The sequence below is a fragment of the Schistocerca cancellata genome, chromosome 8 (genome assembly GCF_023864275.1).
Source record: "Schistocerca cancellata isolate TAMUIC-IGC-003103 chromosome 8, iqSchCanc2.1, whole genome shotgun sequence".
NCBI lineage: Eukaryota > Metazoa > Arthropoda > Insecta > Orthoptera > Acrididae > Schistocerca > Schistocerca cancellata.
The window spans coordinates 534,523,124-534,539,897 of record NC_064633.1 but is presented as its reverse complement, the minus strand read 5'-3'; the positions used below and the strand labels follow the sequence as shown (position 1 = coordinate 534,539,897).

Genomic DNA, 16,774 nt, shown 5'->3' with positions numbered 1-16,774 from the left:
TTCCTTGCGTGTTGCAAACTGTGTGATTGACGCAGCAGACCGTAAGCTGCAGAATGGTCTGGTATTCATGCCAGGAACAAGGCGAGGTGGTGTTTGTGTATGGCCAAGCAGATGGCGACGGTTGATAAACGGCACGGCTGTACAAAAACAAGCACCCTCACAGACACCAACCACATCAAACAACATTTCAGCCCAGTTTCGGGCGTTGTGCGCCAACGGCCTTACCGCAGTGGTAACACTGGTTCCCGTCAGATCGCCGAAGTTAAGCGCTGTCGGGCTGGGCTAGCACTTGGATGGGTGACCATCCGGTCTGCCAAGTGCTGCTGGCAAGCGGAGTGCAATCAGCATTTGTGAGGCAAACTGAGGAGCTACTTGATTGAGAAGTAGCGGCTCCGGTCTCGGGAACACACACGGTCGGGAGAGCGGTGTGCTGACCGCATGTGTCCCCCCCCCCCCCCCCCCATATCCGCATCCAGTGACGCCTGTGGTCTGAGGATGACGCGGCGGCCGGTCGGTACCGTTGGGCCTTCGTGGCCTGTTCGGGAGGAGTTAAGTTTCTTGGGCGGTTATGTGATCGTGTGTCCTTTCGGAACGACATGCAGGGAGGCGGTGAACTTGGCGTGCACTAGATTTGGAAGACCGGGTCTTGCAGAATATTAAGGGGCTCCGGAACGCCCAATACTTGCAATGTTAAAATAACGCTTATAAATTACATCTTTCCTCACAAAGTATTTGAGGTAGGAAGTTGAACTTTTTACAGATTATTTATTGGAATATGGGCAACAACTTAACACAGGGATTTTACAAAATTTTAGTCCAGTTATTAAAGATGATTTTTTTTTCAATTGTAATGAAAATTCACAACATTTTTTGCAATTTTTTATTTATATATTCAAAAATATACAGTTTTTTGGAAAAAGGCTGTGTTAAATTATGCAGAAGGTACTGTGTAACATTTACTGAAACTTTGAAACAAATATGTTTGGAAGATCCTTAGAAAACATGTAATTAGTATGAGAAAATAAAAGTTTAGATTAACTTTTTAGTGCATTCCAGGTCCATAGGATGGATTATCTTCATCCTCTGCAAACTCCTCCTCCAGCTTCCTCTTGTTCCTCCTCCTGTTTACTCTTGCTTGTATTTCTAGACTCTTTACAGCCCTGTCTGCAGCCCGAACGCGTTCCTTGTCTAAAGCAAGCATCGCTCGTACCATGTTATAACCTATCTTCATTCCCATATTTCTAAATACCTTGCACCTTACAATGTTGCCATCATTCAAAGTCGCAACAGCATCATACACACCAAAGTGAAGTGTTTCTATTCCAACAAATACAGTCTTGGGGATTCTCGACCATATAACACTATTTACACTTCCATTGGGGTTTTGAGTTTTTCCGTGAATACACTTTTTCAACAGTTCAGGTGCTGCTAAGTCTCTGAAAATAGGTTAGCCACAACACATACTTTATCTCACATCACTAAAATGTACCTGATGAACACGGACGTTAATAACAACACCATTTGACAGCAGTTTAACAGTGCCACAGTGGGTCACGCCCATGTAGAACACATTTCAAAAAAAAATTTAAAAATAGTTGTAGTCTTCGGAATTGAATAAATTATATATCTATTAAAAGGTAATAGTCTGCACATTCAGAAAACACAAAAAAGTAAAAATCGAACTTTTCATGATTTTGAGCCTTTACGGAGCCCCTTAAGACGTATAAGTTCCAGGCAAGTGGCCCGCGACATGGTGTAAACCAAAGTACGATTATCTGTATCCTAAATGACATCCCTGTCACCTGCAACGAGTGCGACGATTATCACCAAAAGGATTTTGTTATGCGGGACTAGTCTTACCAATGGTTTTTGCACCAGACCATCACAATTATGTGATTTCTGTCATCAGTCCACTTTACCAGAACTGACATCATCAATCTGTACAATCGTCATCTGTGGACTACAGACAATCGTCGGGGAATGGCTGAGGCGCCTCACCAGCAGAGATTTAGGATCAGTGTGCGGGCAGTGATTCTTGGCGGCCTCATATTTAGACTCGCTGTTATTCCACAACGCCTCACTGGACTCCCTGCTGAATATTCTGCCCGGCCTGTTTGTGAATGTGCCTTTGCCAACACGACAGGTACGTGGTTTCTGCATGACGGAGCACCCCAACCTCCTCATTACAGTTCGCCGACACCTCAACAACGTCTTCGCCGGACGTAAGAAAAGACGCGTAGGCCCTGTAGCGTGGCCTGCTAGACCACCGGACTTAAGGGGCTCCGGAACGCCCTATACTTGCAATGTTAAAATAACGCTTATAAATTACATCTTTCCTCACAAAGTATTTGAGGTAGGAAGTTAAACTTTTTACAGATTATTTATTGGAATATGGGCTACAACTTAACACAGGGATTTCACAAAATTTTAGTTCAGTTATTAAAGATGATTTTTTTTTCAATTGTAATGAAAATTCACAACATTTTTTTGCAATTTTTTATTTATATATTCAAAAATATACAGTTTTTTGGAAAAAGGCTGTGTTAAATTATGCAGAAGGTACTGTGTAACATTTACTGAAACTTTGAAACAAATATGTTTGGAAGATCCTTAGAAAACATGTAATTAGTATGAGGAAATAAAAGTTTTGGGAATCGTGCGACGAAGATTGGATAACTTTTTAGTGCATTCCAGGTCCATAGGATGGATTATCTTCATCCTCTGCAAACTCCTCCTCCAGCTTCCTCTTGTTCCTCCTCCTGTTCACTCTTGCTTGTATTTCTAGACTCTTTAAAGCCCGAAGGCGTTCCTTGTCTAAAGCAAGCATCGCTCGTACCATGTTAGAATGTTATTATTTACAGTAATAACACATACCTTTGGCTTTCCAACATTTGTCCTTTTCTTGAAAGCCTTCAGAGGATTTCTAATAACTTTACTTTTACTCATTATTATACTTCAACAAAACAGAGACTCAAGAAACAGAATTAATTACGAATATTTTCGAGATAACGACAGAGTAAATAAACATGAAACAATCTACAATCACACCAGCGATATATATTGAACCATCACAGGTTAGCCACAACACATACTTTATCTCACATCACTAAAATGTACCTGATGAACACGGACGTTAATAATAACACCATTTGACAGCAGTTCAACAGCGCCACAGTGGGTCACGCCCATGTAGAACACATTTTTAAAAAAATTTAAAAATAGTTGTAGTCTTCGGAATTGAATAAATTATATATCTATTAAAAGGTAATAGTCTCCAGATTCAGAAAGCGCAAAAAAGTAAAAATTGAACTTTTCATGATTTTGAACCTTTCCGGAGCCCCTTAAACGCCCTGGAATTTCACCTCTAGGGGCGTCTTAAAAGCGTTGTGTTTGCTGAACCAGTTGCTGCTGCACAGGCCGTTCCACAGCGTGTTCACGACGCCTGTGACGTTATTCGGAGAGAGGCTGAAACGTGCGGAAGAGTGCAGCAGTGATTCATGATGCGACGTGTGAACACGTGCATGGCATCCCGTGGAGCCACTTCGAACATCTGTTGTGACGTGGATGCGACTCAGCTCTGTGCTGTGTTCCGGGACGATCTGTCGTCGTTAGACGCACACCGCTCATTTCCGGACACATGTTTGCTGCGTTTCCACTCAGGAAATCGTCCCTTCAGTTTTATTAATGTTATCCTGTGTGTATCAAATACACTCGGGAACACCGAGCTAGGTGGCGCAGCGGCTCGCTAGCACACTGGTCTCGCATTCGGGAGGACGACGGCTCAATCCCGCGTCCGGCCATCCTGTTGTAGGTTTTCCGTGATTTCCCTAAATCGCTCCAGACAAATGCCGGGATGGTTCCTTTGAAAGGGCACGGCCGACTTCCTTCCCCGTCCTTCCCTAATCCGACGAGACCGATGACCTCGCTGTCTGGTCTCCTCCCCCAAACAACCCAACCAACCCAACAATCAAGGGCGCGAAGAGGGGAGCATCGGGTCGAAATGAAATTTGTTAGATATAATGATACAGATGAGAGATTCACTTCATCCCAAAATCAATACTAGTAAACAAATGTAATGAACGTAAGTCGCCAAATACAGTGCAACATCAATAACTCGTTCGACCACCTTTTGGTACAATATATGAAGCAACACTGTCCGGAATCTATTTGATTAGACGTCTGACGTTGGCCGGAGGCAGACTGGCCCACAAATCTTGAACATCTCCAGATCACCTACAGAGGGCCACGGCAGCATCTGATCCCATACAACGGACAAGTCCGGGGAGCAGACCGGCCATGGAAGAGTTGGAACATGACATAGGGGTCACTAAAAACTCGAGCTATATGCGGGTGAACATTATACTACTGGAAAAGTGCTCCAGATAGATCATATAGCAAAGGTCCCACATGGGGTCGAGAAATGTCATCAGCTTAATGGTGGCCCGTTAAGGTTACACGTACGACAGTTAGAGGGGACCGGCTGTCGTAGACTATGGCCTCCCAGACCGGCTGTGCGGGTGGCGTGGGGCGCGAAAGCGTCGATGGAACTTCACCGTTCACCAGGCTGCCTCCACACCTGTCCCTAAAAAAATGGCTCTAAGTACTATGTAACTTAACATCTGAGGTCATCAGTCCCCTACTCTTATAACTACTTAAACCTGAGGATATTACACACATCCATGCCCGAGGCAGGATTCGAACCTGCGACCGCAGCAGCAGCGCTGTTCCCGACTGAAGCGCCTAGAACCGCTCGGCGACAGCGGCCAGCTAACCCGTCCGTAAAACGAATGGGGATTAATCAGTCTATGGCAGTCCCCGCCGTTCAAGCGTGGCGCCACTGTAGACGGAATGACTTACGTCTAGGTGTTAACTACAGTACACGATGCGCTCGGATTGCAAATTCGCATCCTCAAGACTTATGAGAATGGTCTCTGGAACAACTGGCTTCCATGGATCTGCTTGTATCGTGGAGCGAGTCACCGTAGGACCCCTAATCGCTTACTGCACGATCCTTCGCCCTCCTCGTCGTTTTCTTGGTCGACCCGGACCTAGTACTTCGAGAGTGGATGCCATCTCCTGTCCACAGCTCCCGACATCGTCTGACGGAACACTCCCAACGATCGACCTGGCGAGCCACACGGCCTGCGGTTTTCGTGTCGGCGATTAGGCCCGTCTCAAATTATTTTCAGTGAGAAATGACTTCCAACACGTCTACCTGGATTTCTGCGTCTACTAACGTCCTCCTCGACTCGTGGTGTGACCGTCACATCTATGACTCGTCCACTACGTTCCGTTTAAACAGCCCCCCCCCCCCCCCCTCGATTGCAGCGCCACTACTGGGTCTGTACGCATGTGCACTGGGACTAAACTAGTATCATTCGCAAATCGGATCTCACTCTACGCCTGCCGCTGTGACTGAACGGTTTTAGGCGCTTCAGTCCGGAACCACGCGGCTGCTACGGTCGCAGGTTCGAATCCGGCCTCGGGCATGGATGTGGTAGTTCTAAGTCTACGGGACTGATGCCCTCAGATGTTAAGTCCCATATTGCTTAGAGCCATTTGAACCATTTTGATCTCACTCTACGTATCTGGAAAGTTTCGCATTTGTACCTTTGTTCCTTCTTGCTGTGCTATTTTCAGTGTTCCTGAGTGTATACAGTGAGGTGACAAAAGTCATGCTTGGTTTGTTGATTCGGAGGGGGAGGGTACCAAACAGCGAGGACATCGGTGTCAAATGGTTCAAATGGCTCTGAGCACTATGGGACTCAACTGCTGAGGTCATTAGTCCCCTAGAACTTAGAACTAGTTAAACCTAACTAACCTAAGGACATCACAAACATCCATGCCCGAGGCAGGATTCGAACCTGCGACCGTAGCGGTCTTGCGGTTCCAGACTGCAGCACATCGGTGTCATCGGGTTAGGGAAGTATGGGGAAGCGGTCGTGTCATTTCAAACGAACCATCCCGGCATTTGCCAGAAGTGATTTAGGAAAACACCGAAAACCTAAATCAGGATGACCGGGCGCGGGTTTGAACCGTCGTCCTCCCGAATGCGAATCCCGTGTGCTAACCACTGCTTCAACTTGCTCTGTCAAAAGTCATGGAACATCGATATGCACATATACAGATGGCAGTAGTATCAGGTACACCAGGTATAAAAGGGCAATGCATGGGCAGAGCTGTCATTTGCACTCGGGTGATTCATGTGAAAAGGTTTCCGATGTGATCATGCCAACATGATAGGAATTAACGGACGTTGAATGCAAAATGGTAGTTGGAGCTACAAGCATGGGGCATTCCATTTCGGAAATCGTTAGGGAATTCCATATTCAGAGATCACAGTGTCAATACTGTGTCGAGAATAACAAATTTCAGTCATTACGTCACACCACGGACAACGGAGTAGCCGACGGCATTCACTTAACGGCCGCCAGCAGCGGCACCTGCGTAGAGTTGTCAGTGAAATAATTTCAAAAATCAACGTGGGATGAATGACGAACGTATCCGTTAGGACAGTACGGCGAAATTTGTCGCTAATAAGCTACGGCATCAGAAGACCGACGCGAGTGCAGCTAGCAGCACGACATCGCCTACAATGCCTCTCCTGAGCTCGTGATCATGTCGGTCGGATCCTAGACGACTGGAAAACCGTGGCGAGGTCCGATCACTCCCCATTTCTGTTGGTAAGAGCTGGTGGTAGCGTTCGAGTATGGCCCAGACTCCACAAAGCCATGTCCCCGTGTCGTCAACAAAGTACTGCTCCATAATGATTGAACAGTGGTTTATTTTCAAAGAATATTCTTAAGAATTTATTTTATTTACTAGCGATTTATCAAGAACAATAACACATTTAATCACACTATATAAGGATGGAAGTAGTTGCCAGAGAGTAACTGATGAAATCATAACCAAATTCCCTTAACAAATGGAACAAATGGCAATTTTATTCACTTTAATAGTGCCTAAAAGAATTTTTTAAAGAAACAGATTTAAAATTATAATCAGAAAGCACCCTCTAAATATCAAAGTTACAATTTATTCAGAGGCAGAAAAAAACAAGACTGTATGTGCTTTTGGACAGAGAACCTTGCCGCTCTCTTTTGACACGGTCGTAGTTACGACCGTTCACAGCAATCTCTGAAAGACTACACAGGTGCAAATCTGCAACACACCAGATAACTTTAAACTAAGAGTTTTAACAATTTGTACAAGTACACAAACTATGCACCCCCCGTAGAAGGGATGGAAATGGTACAAAACATTAACAGTTAAAATATTAACCTTGCCACCGAAGGTGCAACTTGATTTTAACTTCTAAGAAAAGTCTTACGGTGAAAGGGTGGCAACTTTATATACTAAAATGATCATTTAAATAAAAGCCCATGAAATGCAGTCTTATATAAAATTCTACAAGGTTGGCCAAACAATAGTTAAGATGCTCTACAGTACACAGATACTGCCTCTCAAGACCACAAGCAATAATATCAAAGTTTCCAAAGTTCAAAACATATTTCAGGTATTAGGCCGTTACACTCCAAGCAATAATTTCGTTAACACACCAAATCCGACAAACATGGCAGAGGCAGTTACTAACGTACGGTAGATTGATAGGGAGATTACCGAACAACCCGAACCGCAGGTTGCTCTAACCCGCCCCTACTCCACAAGGGAAAAACGGACCACTCAATTTATAAACAACCACCTTCCCGCCGATGCGCAAACGGAGAAGAATGGTGGGACGACCCCAAAGCAAAACGGCTGCCGACCTCACCAAGAAAACAAGTAGAATTTAACGAGAGTAAATCAAACAACATATCACCACTCAACTTCTAATGAACTGCGATTTGTCGAGAAGATCTGGTGGTGCAGCACCCCCAAATCGCTCTCCCGAACCGTCCGCTGCCAGCCGCTTCAACGGACGCAGGAAGGCGCGCCGATCTCCCGTCTCACGGCGTCGCAGCTCGCACCGCCCAGACTGATGTCGTGGGTGGACTCCTGTTGCTCTCGTGTCGACCGCGAAGTCACTACCCCTATCTATACGCCGCGGCCCACTGGACTCACGTGGCGACCTCACATGCGCCGACGCTCAAGACGGACAAGTCAGCTTCTGTCTCGGTGCGCGACCGACCAATCGATCGATCCAACCGCCAATGACCATTGCCTGAGCAAACTGGAACAGACTGGCGGCTTAACGCGCAAATTCAGATGCAGGAACTAAGCCCCGACCGGGCGACCACTCGCTGAGTTCTCTTACTGGCGGAGTGGAAACACTCTCATTTTGCCGGCTTTAAAGGTTGCTGCGAACGGCAGACACTAACAGCCTAACAAATGCGGACGAGAGACAGACTAGCAAGCTGGGGACGAGAGACTGACCCAGACTGACCGACTGGCGAGCTCATAGCGCCCCTTAAATGCACGTGAACAGGCAACCTTTACCCTTTCCCACCAGAGGGAGACATCAAAGCTGCGATTGCCACAGCGGCGCCACCGCCAGAAACGGAGGGCGACTGCTTCACACTACGCACTGCGGCGCGCTCTTCAAAACGGCAACTTTTACCACATCTCAATGATGTTGGCTGCGTTTACTCTGAATGGGCTGGTTATGTTCGACCACTAGGAGAACATTAGCAACCATTCATGGACTTCATGTTCCCAACCAACGATGCCCATGTCACGGAGCCACAATTGTTTGCACTTGGTTTGAAGAACATTCTGGACCATTCGAGCCCACCCAGATCTCCCGTCATGAATTATATCGAACATTGATGGGACGTAATCGAGGTGTGATTTGGTGCGCAAAATCCGGCACTGGCAACACTTTCGCAATTATGACGGTTATAGAGGCAGCATGGCTCAGTATTTCTGCAGGGGACTTCCAGCTTCTTACTGAGTCCATGCCATGTAGAGTTACTGCATTACTCCGGGTAAAAAGAGATCCGACACGATCTTAGGAGGTTGTTGTTGTTGTGGTCTTCAGTCCTGAGACTGGTTTGATGCAGCTCTCCATGCTACTCTATCCTGTTGCTGCTTCATCTCCCAGTACCTACTGCAACCTACATCCTTCTGAATCTGCTTAGTGTATTCATCTCTTTGTCTCCCTCTACGATTTTTACCCTCCATGCTGCCCTCCAATACTAAATTGGTGATCCCTTGATGCCTCAGAACATGTCCTACCAACCGATCACTTCTTCTGGTCAAGTTGTGCCACAAACTTCTCTTCTCCCCAATCCTATTTAATACTTCCTCATTAGTTATGTGATCCACCCATCTAATCTTCAGCATTCTTCTGTAGCACCACGTTTCAAAAGCTTCTATTCTCTTCTTGTCCAAACTATTTATCGTCCATGTTTCACTTCCATACATGGCTACACTCCATACAAATACTTTCAGAAACGACTTCCTGACACTTAAATCTATACTCGGTGTTAACAAATTTCTCTTCTTCAGAAACGCTTTCCTTGCCATTGCCAGTCTACATTTTATATCCTCTCTACTTCGAACATCATCAGTTATTTTGCTCCCCAAATAGCAAAACTCCATTACTACTTTAAGTGTCTCATTTCCTAATCTAATTCCCTCAGCATCACCCGACTTAATTCGACTACATTCCATTAACCTCGTTTTGCTTTTCTGATGTTCATCTTATATCCTCCTTTCAAGACACTGTCCATTCCATTCAACTGCTCTTCCAAGTCCTTTGCTGTCTCTGACACAATTACAATGTCATCGGCGAACCTCAAAGTTTTTATTTCTTCTCCATGGATTTTAATACCTACTCCGAATATACAGATTGAATAACATCGGGGAGAGGCTACAACCCTGTCTTACTCCCTTCCCAACCACTGCTTCCCTTTCATGTCCCTCGACTCTTATAACTGCCATCTGGTTTCTGTACAAATTGTAAATAGCCTTTCGCTCCCTGTATTTTACCCCTGCCACCTTTAGAATTTGAAAGAGAGTGTTCCAGTCAACATTGTCAAAAGCTTTCTCTAAGTCTACAAATGCTAGAAACGTACGTTTGCCTTTCCTTAATCTTTCTTCTAAGATAAGTCGTAAGGTCAGTATTGCCTCACGTGTTCCAGTATTTCTACGGAATCCAAACTGATCTTCCCCGAGGTCGGCTTCTACTAGTTTTTCCATTCGTCTGTAAAGAATTCGTGTTAGTATTTTGCAGCTGTGGCTTATTAAACTGATTGTTTGGTTATTTTCACACCTGATCTTAGGAGGTATGCCATGACATTTGTCCAGTGTGTGTGTCACACCCACACGCGGAAGAAAGCCAGTTAACTCGTTGTGCGCTACCTTTCTACGTGTCGCGCTGCAGGACGCGGTGGCAGTCTCACGGGTGGGCTCCCTCGCGCTCGGCACGCAGCCCCGTGCTGTACCGTGCTGGCCACTTCCCGCCACTTGCAAGGGCAGCCCGCGGCCACCACGTCGCGTGCCGGCAGCGCCTGCTGGACTTCGCGTGTCCCCTCTCCAGCCTTTACGGCCCATTTGAAATTCAGACTGCCGGCTTTTACGGACTGTCACCCGTCTCGGAAACCGTGCGCCCGCCGTATAAACGCTCGAATTACGGCAAAACTCTTCCACCGGCCGCGTGCTTCTTGAATAATGATCGCCGGCGCGCCATCTTGAGGAAGAGCACGCCCCGGCTTCCGACTCCATTACTCTCCTCGTATTTAACTCCGAGTCTCTCGTGTTTGTTCCACTCTCGTTGGTCACTTGTTATTTCTTTAGAGCAACGTCTCATTTTGCATTCATTCGTGTGCCACGCTTCTGTTACGGGTTCACATTGTCACTTTCCCGTTCCACTGTCGGACCTCGCCCGACGAGAGAGCTTGACCACATCTGTCCTAGCTGGGGAAGGGAGCCAGGGATGCAGTTTTTGGACGATCTCCTGTTGAAACTGTTTGTCTTTAAAACCGTCTGTGGCACAAGGTTTTGATAAAGCTATCTGACTTCCAAATTAAGTTATGCTAGTCATTACTGAAATGGAAAGGTTTGACACAGTTCTGTACGAGTTACTAAAATATCTCTACTCTCAATTTAAGGGGATAGGAGTTCCCTCTATCGACAATGTTTATTTTATTCCTTGGCTTCCCTGGAGTGAAGAAACCACTGTAGCAATGGACATGAAAGTTTCGCAGCACATTAGACGTTATGTTCTTTCTGCACTGAATTAAAATCATTGCATTTCATCCACCAGTTTGGGAAATAATGTTTTAAGTATACGGTGAATAGTCTGTGTAATATTTTACACTTTCTGCAAAATAATTTTAATTATACTTAGCGGTATGTTTTCAATTTAGATCTATCGACTCAGTATTCATACGGATATAGTGGATCTCTAGAATGAGATTTTCACTCTGCAGCGAAGTGTGCACTGATATGAAACTTCCTGGCAGATTAAAACTGTGTGCCAGACCGAGACTCGAACTTGCGTCTTTTGCCTTATGCCCCAAGTTAGAATCTCGGTCTGGCAGGAAGTTTCATATCAGTGCACACTTCGCTGCAGAGTGGAAATCTGATTCTAGAGTTCCACCATAGCCGTACGAACGCTGAGTCCAGAGATTTAAATTGCAAACATGTATATAATTTGGTGATCTCATTTTGTTCGTTATATTTGTTCGGGGGGGGGGGGGGGGGGACGTTCCATGACGCTTCTTCAAGTTCATAGTTCATCCATTAACTCAGTTCTTTATTATTATTATTATTATTATTATTATTATTATTATTTTCGATTATTCCCATTTAAAGAGAGCGTTTAAACTTGAATTCCTTTATGATCATTGTTTACGTTTTTTCTGAGCCCAAATTTTCTTCATGTGTTCACTGTGTTGTTTCTTTCGCTCCGCTGTCCATTTGCATCCTGGTCTCTTCTGTGTTGTGGTGTCAAATTTATGTTTTTTGATGATGCTCCTGAATTCAGTTCTATTTTCTGCATCGTTTACTGTTGTGTGTGCTTGTCTGAGGTCCTCTTCAACTTCTTTTATCCATTTTGTTTTTCCCCTGCCTGAGTTGATGACTAAGAATTCGCTTTGAAATTCTGTTTTCATTCATCCTGTGGATATGTCCATAGAACTGCATTCTTCTTTTCCTTATTGTATCCGTAATAATGTCTGTGTATTTATATAATTCTCATGTTGGTCTCTTCTTCCAGATACCTTGCTCGTGTACCGGGCCAGAAATTTTCCTGAGAATTTTCCTTTCTTGTTTCTCTATTTCTTTGATTTTAGTTTGCCCACCTATTTGTGTTGTTTCAGATGCATACAGTGCCTCTGGAAGTACGACAGTGTTGTAGTGCCTCAATTTTGCGTTAATGGATATGGACTTTTTGTTATAATAGTTCCACGTGAGTTTAAGTATTATTATTATTATTATTATTATTATTATTATTAGAGAGAGCAGCTAATCCTCTGACCTAATACGCTGAGCTACCGTGCCGGCATACCGATTGAGATACCCAAGCACAACTCACGACCCGTCGTCCCAGCTTTACTTCCACCAGTACCTCGTCTCCTAACTTCCTAGTCTTGCAAGGGTCGCAGGGGAACTTCTGCGAAATCAGGAAGGTAGGAGGCGAGGTACTGGCGGAAGTGAAGCTGTGAGGATGGGTCGTGAGTCGCACTTGATTAACTTAGTAGGTAGAGCACTTTCCTGCGAAGGCAAAGGTCTCGAGTTCTCGACCGGCACACAGTTTTAGTCTGCCAGGAAGTTTCATATCGCAATTCGCTGAAAATGTGAGACCGCTACTCCAGGTGGTTCCTGAAACTGAGAGAAAAACTCAAACTGTAATTTTTTTTTTTTTACAAACAGCAACTAAAGTCTGAAATGACTAAAACTTACTTAATACATATGTAATTTTTTTTATTTTTACTCAGTCAGAAGCGCCCTGCATCATACCGTTTATAATCCTCTTGATCATTTTCCATCGATCTAATTCTTTTCTCCCGCCTGGACCCCACAGTCGCCATTTATGCTGCATAGTGTGTTTTATCGACGCTAATCTTGTACTTCCACTGACATTCTCCGATTCAGTTTACTCTACGGTAAATTCCCACTTAAAGTAAGTCTTTCATCCTACCAATCTTTCCAGTCATTAGCAATATCACACACCCCAACGCCCCATTTTAGTGTCTTCCTCCCAACGAAAACATTTTTCTGTATGCCTGTTCAAGTGAGCTTGAAAGACTGATTTGGATTCTGAGTCTCTCCAAACACACTTCACTGCTTCCACATTTGGAGATGTGCCAGGACTCTGTAAACGGAGCTTACGATTTCCATGACTGCTGCAGGAATGTAATGTTTGTGGCTGTACGAAATGTTTGAGCATTGACTTGTGATTCTTGCACCATGAATCTGCTACGCAATGGCGAAATACCGATTTGTTGACAGCTTCTTTTCTGTCGAATGTTTATTGCTATTAAACTAAAGTTTCTTGACAACACTTCTTCTCCGAGTCAAGCATTACTTCGAGAGATGCGCCTGACTATTCTTCACTTTTTGGGTTACAATGAAATGAATACCCCTAGTTGCATAGGATAGCGACAGCGAAACAGTGAATTAGGTTCTAACTTGCACTACAGATGGTCATGTGTACACTTGCTACTAGTCACTATCCCTTCGCGCCTGTGTTACAGGGCAGACAGGGAGTTCTGTTTGGAAAGTTATTTTCGGAAGAGAGTGCAGGGTGGGAAAGAAATAGCTGTCGTCTGTCCCCCACGTTAGTTTTAATCAGATGTGGTACACCTGATTTTCCGCTCTGCTTCGTGTCGCACGACATCCTAAACTCTGCTTTTGTTACCTTTTCCTCCTGGTCTGCTGTCACAGGCTGTCCAACACGTTTCGTCGTGCAGCATGGATTCTGACCAGCAGGCAGCGCGAATTGTCTGCTCTACAAATATGCATGGCAGACATAAGAATGGAGATATTCCGAACTGGCTTTCAGAGTACGTCGACGTTGATGAGAGTAAGGAAATTTTGTAATGTAATTTCTCTCTTTTTTACAAGTTTTGTGAAGTCTTTTGATAATGGGAAAAACCATACATAATAGTGAAGTATGTGGGTTACCCGATACATCTGATGTCAGCAGTTCAGAACATGAACGAAAACATATGACTTGGGTTGGATGTATGTGGCAAAGTGACTGGCTCAGTCACAACAAACAGAGGAGTGAGACATGGGTGTAGATTTACCTCCTATCCTTCTTAGCCCTAGAATACTAAATCGAGGAAAATGTTGCACTCCTACTAAACCATCGTAAATTGTAGTACTCTAAATTTATTAAAAATGTCATACTTCATAGGTTGTGCATTAGTTAATTTAAATTATTGGATCTCCAGTGGCACGTTACATACCAAATTAAGTAGAAACTGTCCTGTTTTATACCCCACTGCAATCTAAAAGTTTACAAGTGTCTATTGATCTATGGTTAATTTTGAAGCATACACTGGGGTCCAGGTAAGGAACTATCAGTTTTAAAGGTACTTACTCATTACAACGACGTAACACTGGTTTTTAGGAATGAACCTTAGGTAGCTGTTCACGAAATGAACAAAATGTCACGAATTTAGTCTGAAAATTTAGTTGTTGGAAACTAGAGCAGAGGCAAGCAAACGACCAAATCGGACTAAACTTGTTATAATGTAATATGCATTTAACAAGCAAGTTATCGAGAATGATTATCAATACTTGAATAACCGGGGTTAATATTATAAATAAATGTTGCTTTCTTTTGATATAGCGAATAAATGTAATCTTTGAAAATAATAAGAGAGACTAACAACACCAAATTATTCTGAAAATTAATCATACCACAGAGCATGGCATGCGTAGTTCAGCATAAAATCTACTACTGAGCCGTGTTAAGCCTATATACATCAATATCTCATTAAGTATAAGTTATCTTTAAATGAAGTATCAGAATTTTATGCTGTCAGATACTCATAAGCAAGCATTTACTTTCCATATGTATGTATTCGTTGCTGAGCACCCATTTCACAGCTTTCGTAATGATGGTTAGCCACAAAAATTGAGACATTACATTGTCTTTAACGATAAAGTAAAAGAACCAGTCAAACTCTTCAGGCACCTTGGCTATTAATAGCATATGATTACAATGCAGACATAAAAAAACGAAGATTGTAATATCTGCTGAGCAGTTGGAAGCTATATGAAAAATTAAACAGTCACACATAAGCGATTTAAGTTTATATAAGACTATTTATTTCACAGCCAACACTAATGGACGCAAATGAACCACGGATGGGAACAAAAAGCACGAAACCGATATTTAAAGTACGAAGACGGGTTTTATAGAGGTGCCAAGGGCTGTAGGAAGAACATAGACATTCAACATTTTCATATCAGAAATTAAGTAAAATAGGCTGCGTAAAAGAAGAACTAGGAGAAAATAAGATAAAGAGAGTTAAATATCTATAAAGAACGGGTCCTGAGAAATTACCAGTATAATGTAGAAATATAAATCAAAAAGCTAACAATCGCTGGAAGATACAGGGAAATAACAAGACTCTCTTCCTCTGTGCAGTTATATACACTCCTGGAAATTGAAATAAGAACACCGTGAATTCATTGTCCCAGGAAGGGGAAACTTTATTGACACATTCCTGGGGTCAGATACATCACATGATCACACTGACAGAACCACAGGCACATAGACACAGGCAACAGAGCATGCACAATGTCGGCACTAGTACAGTGTATATCCACCTTTCGCAGCAATGCAGGCTGCTATTCTCCCATGGAGACGATCGTAGAGATGCTGGATGTAGTCCTGTGGAACGGCTTGCCATGCCATTTCCACCTGGCGCCTCAGTTGGACCAGCGTTCGTGCTGGACGTGCAGACCGCGTGAGACGACGCTTCATCCAGTCCCAAACATGCTCAATGGGGGACAGATCCGGAGATCTTGCTGGCCAGGGTAGTTGACTTACACCTTCTAGAGCACGTTGGGTGGCACGGGATACATGCGGACGTGCATTGTCCTGTTGGAACAGCAAGTTCCCTTGCCGGTCTAGGAATGGTAGAACGATGGGTTCGATGACGGTTTGGATGTACCGTGCACTATTCAGTGTCCCCTCGACGATCATCAGTGGTGTACGGCCAGTGTAGGAGATCGCTCCCCACACCATGATGCCGGGTGTTGGCCCTGTGTGCCTCGGTCGTATGCAGTCCTGATTGTGGCGCTCACCTGCACGGCGCCAAACACGCATACGACCATCATTGGCACCAAGGCAGAAGCGACTCTCATCACTGAAGACGACACGTCTCCATTCGTCCCTCCATTCACACCTGTCGCGACACCACTGGAGGCGGGCTGCACGATGTTGGGGCGTGAGCGGAAGACGGCCTAACGGTGTGCGGGACCGTAGCCCAGCTTCATGGAGATGGTTGCGAATGGTCCTCGCCGATACCCCAGGAGCAACAGTATCCCTAATTTGCTGGGAAGTGGCGGTGCGGTCCCCTACGGCACTGCGTAGGATCCTACGGTCTTGGCGCGCATCCGTGCGTCGCTGCGGTCCGGTCCCAGGTCGACGGGCACGTGCACCTTCCGCCGACCACTGGCGACAACATCGATGTACTGTGGAGACCTCACGCCCCACGTGTTGAGCAATTCGGCGGTACGTCCACCCGGCCTCCCGCATGCCCACTATACGCCCTCGCTCAAAGTCCGTCAACTGCACATACGGTTCACGTCCACACTGTCGCGGCATGCTACCAGTGTTAAAGACTGCGATGGAGCTCCGTATGCCACG

At 44.8% G+C, this 16,774-nt stretch overlaps 1 pseudogene; it reads left to right on the top strand.

Annotated features, from left to right (window-relative positions):
• The first annotated feature begins 211 nt into the window (after positions 1-211).
• On the top strand, positions 212-329 carry LOC126096043 (5S ribosomal RNA; annotated as a pseudogene).
• Positions 330-16,774: the final 16,445 nt, after the last annotated feature.